Here is an 18,657-nt window from a genome sequence, read left to right as displayed (position 1 = left end):
TTTCTTTAAAAAAAAGCTTTTATAATTGTGTCAACTTTTGTTCATAGAATGACTCTTACCATGCTCAACTAATAGCTGATATCATCTCAAGTAAATTCTATCTCCTCAAACATTTTAGTCCCTGAAATTCAAGGTCTTTTGAATCATGGAGGTAATAACTCTAGAGTCATTAGCTGGGGTATTTCTGTTCCCAGTCCTTTTGACCTTAACCATTTCCTGATGCTAGTCCAGCAAACTAAAGATTCTGTTATACCAGATCTTGCCTCTCCTTTTGGATGCACAAAGCACTGAATTTTCCATCTTTCTCATCCTAACAAAAAATGACTATCTGACACTTCCAATGAAATCTCCTGACATATAGTTCTCGTTTTTTACCTCCTTGATGCCTGACTTAACTTTCTCAGTTATACCATGAGTAGGAAAATGAACACCATCCTAAAGATCAACTTTCAAAAGTTAGATTTTTGACCATGCCCTCCCTTAGATTGACTGCTAATAGTATAACTTACAACATCAGAATATCTTTGACTTTACAACCAGCTTCTAATAGTTTTCTTTTAAACCTTATCCTTCCTTAGCATTTTTTTATTTTGTTTAGCTGAAAATCTGATTAATTTTTCATATGACCATAATTGTCTCATTAGTATTTAATTATCTTGGATTCTCCTGAGCTCCAGATCGAACCTAATATAGAACATGGACTCAGTTATCACTGATTTTAGTTGTGATTTTTAATTGTAAATTTCTGTAATATCTTTTCAAAAATTTGGAAATTTTTTGCTCTTTTGTTGGATTGTAGTTAGCAACTTGTTATGAAGATCTTAAGTACTCACTACACCCCTAAAGTAATTATCTAGTATCCTTAAGAATCTATATGTGGTATAATAGTTTTATCACTTCTTTATACTTATGCAACACAACAGTGAAGAACCCCTGAATATCCTTAGCACTCATCTTCATTTTTCTGTATATTTTATACCTGACATTTGTCCCTCTTCTAGCATCTCAGTTGCATGTCCAAAACAAACTGAATTTTCTTTCTCATTTTAGGTCAAATTCACCCCTTGAAAATAATGGTAACAAAGGCTTCAATCAGGGTGTAAGAATAATAACTCTCTCAAAGACTACTCAAGGATCTTTGCCTATAATTTCTAATGACATGATCACGTTCAGACTGGAGGGACATTTTTCAATTTTAATAATTTTTTTCTATATTTTATGGTGCCCCGATCAAATGTCTCTTTATCTTTTTGTTTGTTTGTCTTTTTAGAAAGGAGGTCAGTCCCCTCAGAAATTCAATGTTGGAAGCAAGGAGTTTTATATGAACCTCCCTCCCTAAGTTTATCTGCAGGAAATTTGAAAGATTCTAGTTATTCAAAAATGTAACATAAGGAAATATTTAATTTTTATTCACTCCCAAACATTTATAATCCAATTATAGCATAATACTTTTAGTTGATGTTCTAATATTGCTATTTGTTGAATTGCCCCCCGTTTGAAAGGAATCCATTTGCTTTCCAGTCTTCTGCTACCACAAAATCAGAGTTGCTATGAATAGTTTGTTATACAGTGAGCATTTGTTTCTGTTATTTTATTTCTTGGGGGAGTAGAGGGCATTCTTTGGGGTCAGAGAATGCCCTCTACTCCCCCAAGAAATAAAATATGTAAATAGCTTAGTTATTTTTCTTATATAATTCAAAATTATATAGCTTTTTAATATGTAGATAAATTCACAAATCCATCGAGAATTATATTGGTAGGATGTAGTATTTTCCTCCCTCTTTTTCAGCTCCTTTCTAAAAAGACAAACAAACAAAAATATAATCCAAGTTTTAATGTTTTCTAAAACTCCAAATTAGTGATCCAGATCCTTTCATTTAGAGGTGTCCTCATCACAGCTAAATTGTAATTTGCCCCAGATTAACAAATTTATCAAGCGGTCTATATAATGAATTATTCTGTTAATAATTCCTTTGACAACTGTGAAATCATATTTGTAAATTAGTCTTAGATTAAGTTGAAATAAAGTACAAGGGCCATATAAGAAAAATACAGATAATCCTGGCTAAATAAAAATTGGTGAGGGTATTTGGTAAAAATACAAAATAAATGAAGCTTAAATAAAAAAAGAATATTACTTCTGAGAGGAGCTGTATTAAATATGTATGATTAAAGCCTGAAAACTAAGATGCAAGGGAATTAACATAATTATCAGTCTTGAACCTCTCTTTAATGGATAATTGATTAAAAGATTTGGAAATTATTAAGGACAATATTTTATTAACTATTCCAAATCAATGGTAATAAAAAGGTAAGTGAAAATTAAAACAAACCCAAGATTTCATCAATTCACTTTTTTAAGTCATGCCTGACTCTTTGGGAAACAAATTTTAATTTTCTTGGCAAGGATACTGGAGTGGTTCCCTATCCCCTTTTCCAAATTATTTTACATTACAGAGGAATTGAGGCAAACTGTGCTAAGTGGCTTGCCCAGCATCAAAGAACTAGTTAAGTGCTTGAGGCTAGATTCAAACTCTGGAAGATGAGTCCTCCTGACTTTACTGTATCTACTACATTACCTAGCTGCCTTTGAGATTTTACTTTGCCCCCAGCAAATTGACCATAGAGCTGAAAAAGAGGGAGGAAAATACTACATCCTACCAATATAATTCTCGATGGATTTGTGAATTTATCTACATATTAAAAAGCTATATAATTTTGAATTATATAAGAAAAATAACTAAGCTATTTACATATAATGACCCCAAAGAATGCCCTCTACTCCCCCAAGAAATAAAATAACAGAAACAAATGCTCACTGTATAACAAACTATTCATAGCAACTCTGATTTTGTGGTAGCAGAAGACTGGAAAGCAAATGGATTCCTTTCAAACGGGGGGCAATTCAACAAATAGCAATATTAGAACATCAACTAAAAGTATTATGCTATAAGAAATGATAAATATATGAATTCAGAGAATCAAGGGAATACGTATAAATTGAAGCAGAGCAAAGAAGACAGAATTAAAACAATATATCCAGTAACTGCAATAAGATAGGCAGAAAGACGTCTCTCCAGTAAAAAAGTTGGCCTGGAGCCAAGAATTCCCAAGTTCAAATCCTGTACTAGCTCCATTATCACAGCCAAATCATTCAGTGTATGTCTCAGTTTCCTCCAGTGTAAAATGGAAAAAACACTTATTTCATATAGTTTCGAGGAGTAAATAAGATGTTTGGAAACATTTTACAAACCTTAAAGTATTATATAAATGACAGCAATTATTATTATTACTGAAACAAAGAAAAAGAATTGTGGGATGAAGACTAATTTAATTATTTAAATAACAAATCCTAGCCCCACAAAATATTCTGTCCTACCTTCTGATTTTCACTCAATGATTTGTCTCTCATTTTAAGCCATTGAACTAATTAGCTCCATGCCTACAATAATTGCCCTCTGCATTCCTGCATCTCACAATCCTTGGTTTGGTTCAAAATTCACCTTAAATGCTTCCTAAAGGAAGTATTTTCCACTTACTACACAGATGCTAGAACCTTTCCTTTAATATGTTTATTTGTCTATCCCACTGCATTTGATTTCTATATATCTGTTATTTGCTTTTATACATACATAACCTGAATTTCTCTCGTTATGACCAGTTCTAACAAAGAGCCTTCCTTGAGGTGCCTTTGGAGCATGCCCAATGTTCATCTTCTCTATTTCCCAACCAAATGAGAAGGTGAAGCCTCCTTTGATTGACTGTCTTTATCTTTAAAACTGGCAAGACCTTCTTCTATTATTTTTCCAGTTGCTCTTTTTTGCTTTCCTATTTCAGATATCCCATCCCTTTTTGTTAGTATTAAGAATATCATGAGGAGAACTGTTTAAAGGGGAAGGATTTTCCTTTCTCTTTCTTCCCCTTTCTTAAATCCCAGCTCCAAGAAATGGGTCTGAGATATTGTTTTTCTGTTCTATGTTGTTTATTATTTTCAGTTTCCAGAGTCAAAAGCAATTTTCATAGAACCCTCTAAGTTCCTGTGGTTGAGTATTATTGCAGCTGGGATGATGCAGTCAGTCATTTCTGCATAGAAGTGCTAGAAAGTCAGTGTCCCTGGGAATCAAGCCCAAGAGTTTTTTAAACTTGGAAGTAAACTGTGCTCTACGAGAAATGAGCTAAGCTATGAACCTATACAAGGAATGAAATTATTTCCTTTCCTCAGAGAATGAAGTAGAACTGGTTAGAAGAAGATTATTCCTCTAACATATTGGAGAAGTGTCTGCTTATTTGTGATTACACCTTTTGAAGAAAGAATTTTCATATTAAAAAGTAAAGACTACATATTTCCAACCCCTTGAAGGGGACTGGAGAAATAAAAATCATACCAAATCTTCCTGGTACTGATGTGTCAAAGTAGAAATAAGATATATGTAAGGTCTTATTTGGAATAAAATTGGACCCTTCATTTTTTTTTTTTAATTTTGTAAGGCATAGGGTTAGGTCACACAACTAAAGAAGTATTGTCTGAGGCTGAATTTGAACTCAGGTCTTCCTGACTCCAGGGCTGGCTCTATCTACTGAGCCACCTAGCTGCCATGATCCTTCATTTTTATAGTGACCCCTAGAGAGATAAACCACTTTAGTCCTTTGATTTTTGAGATGTCCTAGACTACAAGAAACTAGAGAAACAGCAATTTTATTTGAACTATGACTGTACAGTTGTTTTGCTTTGTGCTGTTTTACCAGTGAGTGTTCCCACCAAGTTTCATTTATTTAATCTTGGAAAATTTTATTTGCTGATTGCTTGAATGTTTTACTACTGGTGCTTTTTGTATCTTTGAATTTTGCATAAGAATTTGCATGCTGATATTTTCTCTATTATTGAGTTCTGTATAAATTTTGGTGCTATTTGCTGTCAGAAATTTGGGATCACTAGATTGCTAGACATATCTACAATGTTCTCCTTACATTTAAATATCCCTATACAGTTTGCCTCTTATTAAAGTAAAATGTTCTACAACAGTGTAAATAAGAATGCTTGTATTTTAAATACACAAATAACACATTTTTGCTTTGTCTTTGTATCTACTTATAATTCCATTTGATCTCCCCTCCTAGTTGAAAGGATTCATAGGGAAATTTTGGATTGCCCTTCATTACATGCTCCATGTAGTTTGGAAAGTTCAGTAGACATAAGGCCTGTTCAAGACAGAAGCTAATTTTCCATTTTATTATTTTTTTTTGTCTGTCTGCTGATAGGTTGAAAAAGGTTTTATAAAGCTTTTAAGACTAAAGAAGAAGCAATATTTGCTAAACTTTGGACAAGTCTTCTTAGTCTGTTGACTTATTTGGAGAACTTTGTTATATATTACTTGTTCTGTGAATCTGTAAAACTTTGTATTTGGAGATAATTCTAATTTTCATCTGTAAATTTGGAATTGCTTATGATAATATAGCACCAACTATGCAAAGACTTCATTGTATCTCAAGGAAGAAACAAATAAAATTATATTGCTTATACCTGCTCAGAGAACATAGAGATCTGTATAGAATTTGTTTCTATGTCTGCTTTGTATTTAGAAACCACACAGGTTAATTCCATTATGGACTTTGGAGTTAGGAATGAATGAGCTATGTATACTGTTTTCATGACTGTTTACTTCATTCTGCATCAGCCCATATCTTTCTGTCTTCCTCCGTTTTATCACATCTATTATTTCTTGTTAGCAATATTCTATTATATTCAAATATCACAAATATTTTAGCTGTATTTTGACTGATGGGCATCTACTTTATTCAATTTTTGGCTATCACAAAATATGCTGCTTATTTTTTTAAATTACATTGAATATTTTTTTCTTATTGAGGATTTCCTTGAGATATAAGTCCAATAATGGAGTCTGAGATCAAAGGGTATGGACATTTTGGTCAGTTTATTTGCAAAATTTCAAATTACTTTCCAAAATGATTATACCACTTCACAGTTCCATTAATACTGAATTAGTATGCCTATCTTTCAACAATTCCACTGCCAACATTGATTGCTTCCAGTTTTTAATAATTTTTATCAACTCACAGTATATTATACAAAATTTCAGGATTGCATTTATTTGTATTTTTCTTATTCAAGGTTTGTAGCAATTTTTCATTATTTGTGAATACTTTATCATTCTTTTGAAAATTGTTCATAACTTTTATAATCATTTAAAATTTATCTTTCAGGGAATGGCTATTTCATATAGAACTATAATTGTATCTAACATATATATGTATATATATATATAAAATATATAAATATACAAATGCATCTATGTATACAAGAAGCTCTTCAGTTTCAAGTAATAAGTTATAAATTTTATCTTGTAATAGGCTCTACCTCTTTCATACCCCCTTCCCACAGCTTTGAGTGGTATATAACTCTTTTTTTCTATTTTTAATAGCAAGATCATGAATGTGAAGTTCAAATACCCACTTAGAGTATATTGTGGTATGCATTATAAAAGGTTGGTCTAAATATGATTTCTGACAGACTGTTTTTCATTGTTATCAACAATTTTATTTTCACTTTTTGTTTATTTATAAAAACAGGGAGTTATTTCCCAGGAAACTTGTATTTTGCACTTTATCATTATTACTTATTATATATTGAGTTATTTTGTTTCCAGAACTCCCTTGTCTTGTCTATTCTATTGATGTATCTCTCTATTCCCTAAAAAAATGTAAGATGGTTTTGATGAATGCTGCTTTTTAATATAGTTTGTAGATTTTTAAAAACGCTAATCCTACTTTGTCCTTACTTTTTTTACTGTTTCTCATGATATTCTAGATTTGTTGCTTTTTAAAATAAATTTTCTTATTAATTTATGAAGTTATGAAGGGTAGTACTTTGGTAATTTGACTGATATAGTAACAACATGAATATTAATATTAACAATGATATAATTTTTATTATTGGAATGATATTGGCAAAAGTACTGAATATTCATCCAGTTATTTAAATTTTTCTTTTCTTCTTTAAAGGAATATTTGCAATTTTAAAGATTGATCCCCAGACATTTTATATACTTTCCCTTAACTGAGATGGAATTCTCTTTCTATTATTCATGGCCTGTAATTATTGTATAGGAAAACTCTTGACTTTAGAGGATTTATTTTGTACCCTCCAATTTTGCTGAAGCTATATGACTCAGTATCTTTTCTGATTCCCTATGGTTTTCCAAGTGAATCAGCATCTTAAGAGTAAATAACAATGGACTTATCTTCTCTTTATCTATATTTATTTAATTTCTTTTTCTTGGTATTGTGAGCATTTCCATAACTAATCATGAGGAGAATGGGCATCCTAGCTTCAATGTTATATTTATTGCAAAAGGTTCTAGTATATTCCATGTGCATATGATGATAGTTTTTCTTTTTCAAGAGATATTTATTCTAAAATATCATTAAAATATACCTCCATGTTGATATGTTACAGGATTTTTAATATAAAAGAGTATTGTACTTTGCCAAAAGAATTTTCTGCATCTATTAAGAAAATCACATGGTAATGCATGTTTTGAAATCTCATATGAATATAATGAATCATTTCTTAGATAAATCCCTGGACTGTTTGATTACATGTTGTCTAAAAGTTTTTAAATCAATGTTTATTAATGATATCAGTCTACAGTTTTCTTTCTCTATTTTGCCTTTCCATGGTTTAGCAATGAGGACTGTATTTGTTTCTTTAAAAGTATTGTTGCAAGGTGCTTTCTTTATCAGCATTTGAGAATGATTTGTGAAATATGAAAACTGTTATTTAAATATTTTTAGAGTACTCTTAGCAATCCAGCAGCTCCAGAAGTTTTTTTTTTCCCATTATATTTTTAACACAATAAGAGGCTATATCTATTCCTGTTCCTTGATTAAGTTAAGACCTCCATCAAATCTTCTTAAACTTTCACCATTTTATATTTTTTTAAGTTATTTTTCTATCTCATTTCTGTTTTCGATTTTATTTGCATATAACTGTACATAATAGATTCTGATTATTATTTTTATATATTCTGTCTGTATTATGATTTCACTTTTGCTATATTAATAATGGAAATTTTGAATAATATTTTTATCATTATCTTATTAGCTATTTTGCTGATTTGATTTTCTTCTCTCTTCTTGTTAATCAGATTAACTGAGTTTATCAATTTTATTAATCTTTTCAAAGAACAAAATATAGTTTCATTTATATTTTCTATGATTTTTTATTTTTTAGTTTTTTATTTACCTTTAATTTTTCTTTTGTATTTAATTAAAAATTTGCTTATTAATTTTCTAATTTTTAAAATGAATATTCTGCATAATAATATTTTATTTTTTGTATTTAGTTAAGGAAGGATATGTTTTTTCCCTTTAGCACTGCTTTATCTGAATCTCAGATATTCTTGTATGCTAATTCTTCATTTTTACTTCTTTTACTTAGTTATTAACTCTTTCTATGATCTTTTCTTTTACTGATTGGTTATTTTCAAAAGATTTATTTTTTTGGTGGTGGTTTTTTGGTCAATGCAATGGGGTTAAGTGCTTGCCCAATGTCATACAGTTAGGCAATTATTAAGTATTTGAGTCTGGATTTAAATTCAGGTCCTCTTGACTGCAGGGTTAGTGCTTTATCCACTGTTATCCATTTTCAAGTTTGATAGGATTTTCATTGAGAGGTAATCAACCACTAAAACTCATCTATTATGATAGACAAAGATGAACAAGAAAGATAATTATATAAGAAATTATGAACTGTCAAATATATTTACAATAACAAAATTCCTTTTGTATGTCCTACTTTTGTTTCCTTTTCTGTAATTAAAATATACTATTGCTCTATTTTCTAATTTAATCACTATTCTCTAACACAAAACAACCTATCTTACATAGAAACCCTAATATCAAAAAGCATATTAAAGAAATCAAAACAATGGCCATATTTGAGAAGGCTTCTCTCATTTTTGCACCTCCAGTTTATCCCCTGTGTATCAAGGGACAGAAGATTGCAGGGATGATTGACCCATTTGCTTTTAATTTAGGGTTTTCAAGATCCAGGCAACTCTCTAAGAGTTTCAGAGCATATTCTCTGAGTATTCATACATACATATGTGTATGTATGTGTGTACACACACACACACACACACAAACACACACAACTTTAATGTGAATGCAGTATTAGAAAAAAATAAACAACTTGTTAGTGGAAAAAGGTTTCATTTTCAAAAAGTGGGTGAAAAGATCCAAAAACAAATCAAACTACTCCTACATTTGCACAGATCCATCCATACTCATGTACACTGAAGCCAATGATAGCCCAGTATATTTACCAATTTGTTACTAATTAAGGGAAATAAGGCTAGGAAAAAATCTACATAGGATCAAATTGTTGAATTACTGAGCAGAAGAATCTTTTTGTTTTTATTTACTTACTAATGAAGCAGTAAATGATTTACAACTATCTTCCAGCATAATATTGACTAAAAAGAGGCTTGGGTCAGAGCATGAGGAGGCACACTTGCTCCTGTTTCCTTTATACAACAAAACCTGTACACCTTTCCATTACCTTTCAACTAGTTTTGTCAAGAGAGCTTTATGTAGACATTAGTCTATACTTTACAATTAATCTATCACTATTAGAGGAAAAATCAATTCATGTTGATCAATGAAAGTGTGTGTGTGTGTGTGTGTGTGTGTGTGTGTGTGTGTGTGTGTGTGCTTATTGTGAGGTAAGAGTAGAAACTTTCTTTTAGTGGACAAAAAAAGGGTTGAGTGAATGTATGTGATATTCTCCAAATTACATTATGAAAATTTAAGTCTATTACACAAAACTGATCCTGTTTGACAATGTTAAGTTGTGAATTGTAGGTGGTTAAGAGAGTGAAACAATTGAAGAAAAACCAACCTGCTGGAAAAGATGAGTTTACGTTACTTGCAAGAACTTTATTTCTTAAGAATCTGATATATTAAAAAAAGAAGGGGAAGAGAATGGGGGAAATTATAAATATCCAGAGCAAATCTGACTATTGAATTAAACAAATTCAATTCAACAACTTGTTCCAGATCTTGTGAAGAGACCTTCCATATCAAGAAGAGGAATTAACATTCCCCTCTCCAACAAAGACCTACTGAAGCCTTGATGATTGGAGCTCATCCTAAAAAAAAATGCTAAACTTACAAAAATCATTGTTTTTTTCTTTTTTGTAAGCAAAAAATTAAAAAGCTCTATAAATACAAATTGCTTGGTAAAGTGGACCAAATGCCACTTTTGACTAAATGTCCGTCTGTTTAGAAATATATTCACTTCCCCTATGAGTTTACTTGAGGTCAGATAAGGCAGCAGATTGGTTCAGTTTAGTGACTATAAAAAAGTAAAATACATCCATTCAGTTTGAGGTCCAATTTGTTATATATCATGGCTATATGAACAGAAAAAGTCATCATTTAAACAGTTCAATATGTACCAGTGGCCAAAATGAATAAAAACCCTTCACAGAAAAAGAGATTTGCTGTGCCAGCAAGTTTTGATTCCCTCCTTCTGTGCTGAGCACAGTTGGGGATAAGTGAAAACTACATTATAAAATGTCCTTTCAGAATTTAGATATTGTCAGAGATTTAAGATAAAACTTTAAAGAAAAGGAAATTAAACTGTTTAAGGAAAGAGTGAAATTGTGAAATAGGATTTATGGTTGAAAATGTATGTATATGTGTATATGTATGTATGCTTATATGTAAGCATATATGTATGCAAACTTCATTGATGGTGACATAAGTTAAAGATAGAGAAAACAAAATAAGTGAAAGCTTTGTCTCTTTAATCATAGTAATGAAGATGTCCTATCTGTATCAGTTTTTGGTCAAAGTTCTTATCTCATCAAAAAACTATTATTATCATAAGATTATAGAATTATGAATCTAGAATTGGAAAGGACCTTGAAAGTTCTTGATAATTCAACCTATTCATTTCATAGATAAGGAAACAGGCCCAGAAACATAAATCTTCATTTACAAAATCAGCAGTGCTACCTAAGGAAGTTTTCCCCATTATTGATGTTTTTACATTAAAATTCTGAATAAAGAAGTATTTTGGATAGTAATCTTTCTAAATTATGATACACTTTTCCCTTTTTGTAAATACAACATACACAAAATGTAATTAAATCATTCCTTTATATATTTTATGATAATAATTCTAGCACTGAAAGAGAACTCAGTGGCTACTATTCTATCGAAATAATGATGACAAAACTGACCAAAGACTTTATTTTCCCAAGATATCAGACAAAGTAATAGTCTGGATTTGAACTTGCTCAATATTCAATATTTTAAGTTCATTGCCATTTCCACTATACTGAGAAGGTTGTGGCAGCTTGCACACAAAATATAGAGGGAAAGAAACTACAAGTTCACAAGAATAGCCAGAAAAGGGGCAGCTAAGTGGTGCAGAGGATAAAACACTGACCCTGGAATCAAGAGGAGCTGAATTCGAATTTAACCTCAGACACTTAATCATTACCTTGTTGAGTGACTTTGGAGAAGTCACTTAAGCCCATTGTCTGGCAAAGAAACAAACTAACTAACAAATAAATAAATAAGAATGACCAGTAAAGTAATGTAATGAGGGGCAGATCCCTAAGAGCAATCCTTATGCTTATGTGGGGAATGCTGATGATGAGTTGTAAGAGAAGCTACTTGCTTCTGAAAAAAGTCTGATCATGTATTATGGAAACATCATGGAAAGACTTTGCAGCATGCATGAATTTTCTGTGCCAGATTCTGGTGTCGATCAAATGGGCAGGAGGAGACTTTTTGAATAACTTTGAGAATACTCAAAAAATCTAGTCTCTCCACCTGACTTGATTTAATATATTCATATGACTTCTAACTGGTGGTATCCATTAAGGCAATGAGAGAGAAGACTCAATTACTTGCATTGGTATTTGTTGTTTTGTTTTAGGTGAATGAAGTCAGAGGTTTTGTTCTTATGAATTCCTAAGAAAGCTAGCTACCTGAAATCTTGGCTTCAAAGAGTCATTCATGCTAGAGTTGAGTCTATGTAGTGTTTTGAATGAAGCTTAGAATCAGTGTCTCAAGCAATTGTCCCTTTGGCAACTAAGACAAAATTCATCTGACAATGATACTGAGATTGGATGTAAATTTCATGTGAATAGAATCAGATTTGGTGAGACAAATACTTTACTAACTGCTTCAGGTTTCAGCTCACTCTTCTCAGAAAACAATGTGGTATAACATGCCATCAATGGGTTGGGGATTTGGGGGACAAGATGACAGAGTCGAGGCAATAATTCACCTGAACCCTTTAAATTCCCCTCCAAAGAACTCTAAAATTATGCCTCAAAATAAGTTCTGGATTTGTAGAGCAAGAAAAAGGGCAAGATGAAACCATTTTTCAAACCCCAGGAAAACCTGGAATGCTGGGAGGAAAAGTCTGTCATATCAGAATTTTGGTCAGAGTCCAGAGTACAATTCACAAAATTCCTTGTCAATGCTAGGAGCAGACTTTGGAGTAAGTTTCAATAGTGACAATAGCAGTTTTGAGAGCTCTCATCTCATATACTGTAAGGATGTCTGATAACTTCTTGGAAAGAGAATGGAGGGACACTTCTTAGGCATTGTATTCAGTTCCCTGTCATCTTGACCATATGCAGTTACAGTTCGCATCTCCAAGTTGAAGAAAAACAATAACACAAAAACAAGGCTAAGAAGGAGTCTGGTCAAGCATCTAGTGCTCAAAGGAGTGTTTGTGATCCTTCATAATGGAGTAGGGACCATAGTCTTGCATTTCAAGCAGAAAGGAATACTAGCACTTGGAAGATAAGGGAACAAGGGAATACTGACAGGAGTAACAACACTTCTTCTTAGATCATACCACCCTGTAAATAGAAAAAGCTTATAGATCCTCAGAAATAATTCTGAAAACAACTTGGCAAAAAACCTGAAGACTAAAATAGTTGTTAATATAAAGTTAAAAGTAAAGAACTAGGATGAAAAAAATGAGCAAAAAAAAAACAACAATAAAGCAAGCTAAACAAAAAATTTTACCATAGTGACAAGGAAGATCAAGACATTAATTCAGAAGTCACTAATGTCCAAACAGCTACAATCATAGTCTTAAATAAAAAAAGTGATTAGTATTCAAGAATTACTGGAAGAGTTCTAAAGGATTTTAAAAAATCAAATGAGAGAGGAAGAGAAAAACTAGGGAAAGCAATGCAAGAAAATTATAAAAAAAGAGTCAACAAATTGGTAGTGAAGTTACCTATAAAAAATATTGAAGAAGATAACATCTGAAAAATTAGAATTGTCCAAATAGCAAAAGAAGCACAAAAATCCAATAAAAATTACTTTAAAAAAAGGAAAAGGGGACATAAAATTCATTTCAAAAAAGAACTCCTAGAAAAGGTGAATTGGTGAAATGGGGGAATGTGAGGAAAATAATTACTTAAAAATTAAAATTTCACAAGTGAAAGCTAATAACGTCAAGAGATATAAAAACATCCCAATAAAACAACATCTAAAGAATAGAAACCTGGAAGAAAATATGAACTAGGTCACTGGAAAAACAACTAGGTTGGAAAATACCTTAAAGAGAGATTATTAAGAATTGTGGATACCTAAAAGTCATGATGGAATGAGTCGAGATATGATATTATAAAAATCAAAAAAACTTCCCTGATAATCTAGAATTTAAGGGAAAATAGAAATTAAAAGAATCTGCTTATCATTTCCTGAAAAAAGAATGCAAAATAAAGCTTCCAAGAACTGTTTAACTGAATTCCTGAGCTCCCAGATCAAGATGAAAATTTTTGCAAGGAGTCAGAAAGAAATAATTCAAATATGTTGTATTCATAGTCTGGAGCACACAGAATTTAGTAGCTTCCACATTAAAGAATTGGAGGTTTTGGTATATAATCGTCTGGAGGGCAAAGGACTAAGATTACAATCAAGAATGACCTATCCCGCAAAACTGAATATAAACCATCAGAGAAAAAAATGTTCATTTAATGAAATATAAGACTTACAAATATTTTAGATGAAAAGATTGGGACTAAATAGATAATCTGGCTTTCATATACAAGACTCAAAAGAAGCTCCAAAAGGTAAACATGAAAGAAATCAAAAAGGATGGAATAAGAGCAAACTGTTTGCATTCCTATATGAGAAGATGATACTTGTAGCACCTAAATAGTTTACCATTAGGGCAGCTAGAAGAATATACATAGACAGAGGGCATGGGTGTGAGATAACTATGCTACAATGATTTTTAAAACATATCTATATCTATATGTATATCTATCTATTATATGTAAAGAATGAGAGAAGACAAAGAATGGGAAGAAAAGATATGGGAATTCTTTCCTATAATAGAAATAAAGGAAGTGAAAGGGAAAATGTAGGAGGTGGCATACAATGCTTGAACCTTATTCTCATTTGAGTTGGTTTAAAGAGGCTATAAAATACAAACAGTTCGTTATAGAAATTTACTTTATTCTAGTGGAAAGAAGGAGGGGAGGGCATGAAGATAACAGAATGGAAAACAAACCTAAAGATATAATTAGGAAACTGTTTTTTTATAGTCCAAATTGAAACTTGAAATAGCATTGTTGTGGGTGTAAAAAAAGGGACGCATTAGGTGATTGAATGATAACCTGGCAGTTCGTTCTCACACTGATGACATTTAGCAACTTCTTCATCCAGAGTAGAGTCTATAAAGAAGAATATCTGATTGGCCCCTTACCTTTGATCTTGGTATAGTCAGAAGTTGAAAGAAGTATTCTTCACTGAATTTCTTCCCATTGTTGCCTTGTGACTGACTACAGTAGATTCAATTTAGTTTAAGTCCTTCTCAATTACATTCCTTTTCCTTGTAAACTGATTCTTTTCTGTTCCACACTATCTTATCTCTGTAGTTGTTTTTAATCATTCAGTCTGCATATAAACAGGATACTTTATTTTACTAGTTTTCATTTCTAGACCTTTCTTTTATATCTGCCTAAAGTGTATGTGTGTGTACTAGGGTTGGGAAGGTAGCAATAATTTGTCACCAAAAACTATACCACTTATTTTATTCATGAGTAAGGACAGGTATGGCAGGTCAAATGCAATTGAGATTCCCCTTAATAAATTGGACATGTAGAATTATCACTGAAAATAATATAAAATATTTATTTTTTCTACTTCTTCGCCCTAAAAAAGTTTTAGAAAGATAAATGAAGGGGACATTCTAGTCAACACAAAACTAAAGGTAATCATAAAACAAATGCATTATTACAACTAACTCAATTACTTGTCAACTTCCATATTAAATTTTTATTCTCTGTTCCTCTTATACTATTTATACAACACAAGCCATGATTCTGTATGACACAGTTTCTATAAATTCTATCTAGGCCAGTGTCACTTTAATGTGCATGAGCTAGATAATAATTCAACAATTTGTTGTTTCTGTCATTTCATCATCACTATCCCTACCTCCAATGGAAAAAGTAACAACCTATCTATTTTTCTCATCCTGTTTAACTTTCTTAAAATTCAGTGGCAGCAGATGTTTGTTCTCAGTATTATATAAATGAAGAAATTTAAGTAATATTGAGTGTTTAGCCAAGGAAAAGAAAAATAGTAGATATGATATGAAAGACTTTCTGCAGAAGAGGAAGTCAACTTGACTTATGGAAATAAAGTTTTGACAAAATATAAGAAAATTTCATCACTATTACAAAAATGTTCTAAAATGAAATGAATTGATGATCATCTATTTTTAATTTATCAATAATTACCTAATTATCATTTATGTATTAAAATGAAAGTTTGACTATTGCAGTATTATAAATAGGCTTTTGTATTGGTCAACAGTTTGAGCTAAATATTCATGTGATTCATGTGCTATGATTCTAAGAATTAATTATTAAATAAAAACCCATTAAAGAGTTCTGTGGAAGGCAATGCAAACATATTTAGATAACTTAAAAACAGATAGGGCATAACACCTACTCAATACACTTAGTAAGCTTATAAACCTTAAAATGTAAATGACAACTTAAAAGGTTGTATTATAAGCAATTGAGGGAAGAATAGGTTGGAAAGAATCTCACAAGTCAACTGGTCAATCCAATCCAATCTAAAACATGAATCCTATTTCCAATTTCCTTGAAAAATGTTCCTATAAACTAGATTTGAAGATAAATATTATTAGTAAATTTCAAAAGATGCAATTAAGAAGACTTCACAAAATGAGAGGCAAGATGCAATAACATATAATATTCATTCAAGAAGGATCAGAAGTTCACATGTATAAAATTCTCAAAACATTCTGATGAAAAATTCAAGGGCAAAATAATTAAATGGGAATGTTGTTCAATTAGACCCTAATGGTTCTCATTGGTCAAATTGGACTAAAAAACAAAACAACAAACAATAAAACAACTAAAGGCAGTGGGATGTTATACATTTGTATTCAACACATTTACATATTAGTCATTTTATGCAAGAGGAATTAGCACTAAGGGGCAAAGGAAGAAAACCATGAGATAGGAAGGAAAAACATGAGAGAAGTTTTAGAAAGTGAACATAGTATACATTCAGATTTTGTGTTTTTCTTTTTTCCTCATGATATGGATGTCATTGTCCATAAGAGGTCTCCCAGGGTTGTCCTAGAGCTCTGATCTATTGAGAGGAACTGCACTCATCATAGTTGATCAACTCACAATGTTGTTGTTAATATGTACAATGGTCTCTTGGTTCTGCTCCCTTTACTCAGTATCAGTTCAAAAAATTCTTTCCATGCTTTCTAAAGACAAACCCACTCATGGTTTCTTAAAGAATAACAATACTCCATAACATTTATATACCAAAACACTTGTTAAGCTATTACTCATTGATGGATATATATATATGTGTATATATATATATATATATATATGCATATTTTAAAATACATTCAGAAATTTATCCTGAAGAAGAAAAGTTTTAGGGAGGTGTGATAGCAAATAAATATCTGAAAGCCTTTTCTTGACAAATGGAATTAAATTTATTCTTTACTCCTATCCCTTAGAAATCTAGGCTCCTTTTAGAACTCAGTTTAAGTAACCCATTCTTTAGAAGGATTTCCCTCTCTCTATCTCTCTCTACTAAAGTTCTCAAATTCCCTAACATAATTTGTATTGCTTTGTATTTAATACAATGATACATATTATTTTTTTTTAGCTTTTGCAAGGCAGTGGGGTTAAGTGGCTTGCCCAAGGTCACATGGCTAGGTAATTATTAAGTGTCTGATCCTGAAGATTTGAACTCAGGTATTCCTGACTCCGAGGCCAGTGCTCTATCCACTGCATCACCTAGCTGCCCCCCAATGATACACATTTATGTATGTTATTTTTAATACCAAAAAAAACCCAATTTTTTTAAGTTCATCATTTTAAGAGGTGTATCTCTAATCCCAAACACAATGCTTCATACATAGTAGTGTTTAAAAAAATGCTTTGTATATTACTTGTTAACTGATTGATTGTAGAGAATAAATAGAATGAGGAACAATGGGTAGAATTTGCAGAAAGAAATATTTTGAATTGAGATTTAGTCATAATGAAACTTGCTTGAAGTTGGTATATTCTGGCTCAAGTAGTGGTGAATTTTTCCTCAATAGAGACTTTTAAATAGAGTCTGTATGACAAGTTTCCCATGATCTTGTAGAACTAATTCTTGTTCTGATGTGGGTTTGATTACATGCTTTATGAGGTCCCTTCCAATTCTGAAATACTGTTATTTTTTAACCTTCCCAGGAAAGCTCATTCCACTGCTGAATGATTTTTGTTAAAAAAGAAAACAAAGCAAACAAACCAAAAACAAAGTTTAAAAAATGCCTTTGATTAAGCCATACTCTTCCTAGCAACAAAATTTATGGTCTAGATTTCATGCTCTGGGGGCAAGGAAAAATAAGTTCAATTCCTTCCAAATGACAATCTTTCATACATTTAAAGAGAGTTTTTATATTCCCCCCTTCCCCAGTTGACCTCAAGACTTCTCTAAAAGAATAACAGCTTTCAATTTCACCAATATTTTTTTTTTTTAGATTTTTTTTCCAAGGCAATGGGGTTAAGTGGCTTGCCCAAGGCCACACAGCTAGGTAATTATTAAGTGTCTGAGGCTGGATTTGAACTCAGGTATTCCTGACTCCAAGGCCGGTGCTCTATCCACTGCGCCACCTAGCCACCCCAATTTCACCAATATTTCTAGGACATGTCTTAGATTATTTTTGCCAACATGGTATCCTGCTTCAGTCTTCATTTCAGTTTCTCAATGAGTACTACTCTTCACAATATCCACCTATATTTTTCAAAGAGTTTTCCTTAAAACCATCTTATGATATACGTGGTATATGCTTTCATTTCCATTTTACAAAGGAGAAAAGTGAATTTCAGGAAGAATAAGTGGATAGTTCAGGATCATATAACTATCACATAAATATCAAAGCCCAGACTTCATGACATACAGATGTCTCATGGGGTTGGAGGCTACAAAGAATCCTCTGGCTTCACAGATCAGAAAAGATTTTATAAAGTAGAAATTTTATGGGCTCTTGAAAAATAGATTAGTTTCTGATAGCTTAGAAGTGGGTAAAAATAG

The sequence above is a fragment of the Macrotis lagotis genome, chromosome X, assembly GCF_037893015.1.
Source record: "Macrotis lagotis isolate mMagLag1 chromosome X, bilby.v1.9.chrom.fasta, whole genome shotgun sequence".
Taxonomy (NCBI): Eukaryota; Metazoa; Chordata; class Mammalia; order Peramelemorphia; family Peramelidae; genus Macrotis; species Macrotis lagotis.
Note: the sequence above shows the minus strand (reverse complement) of the source record.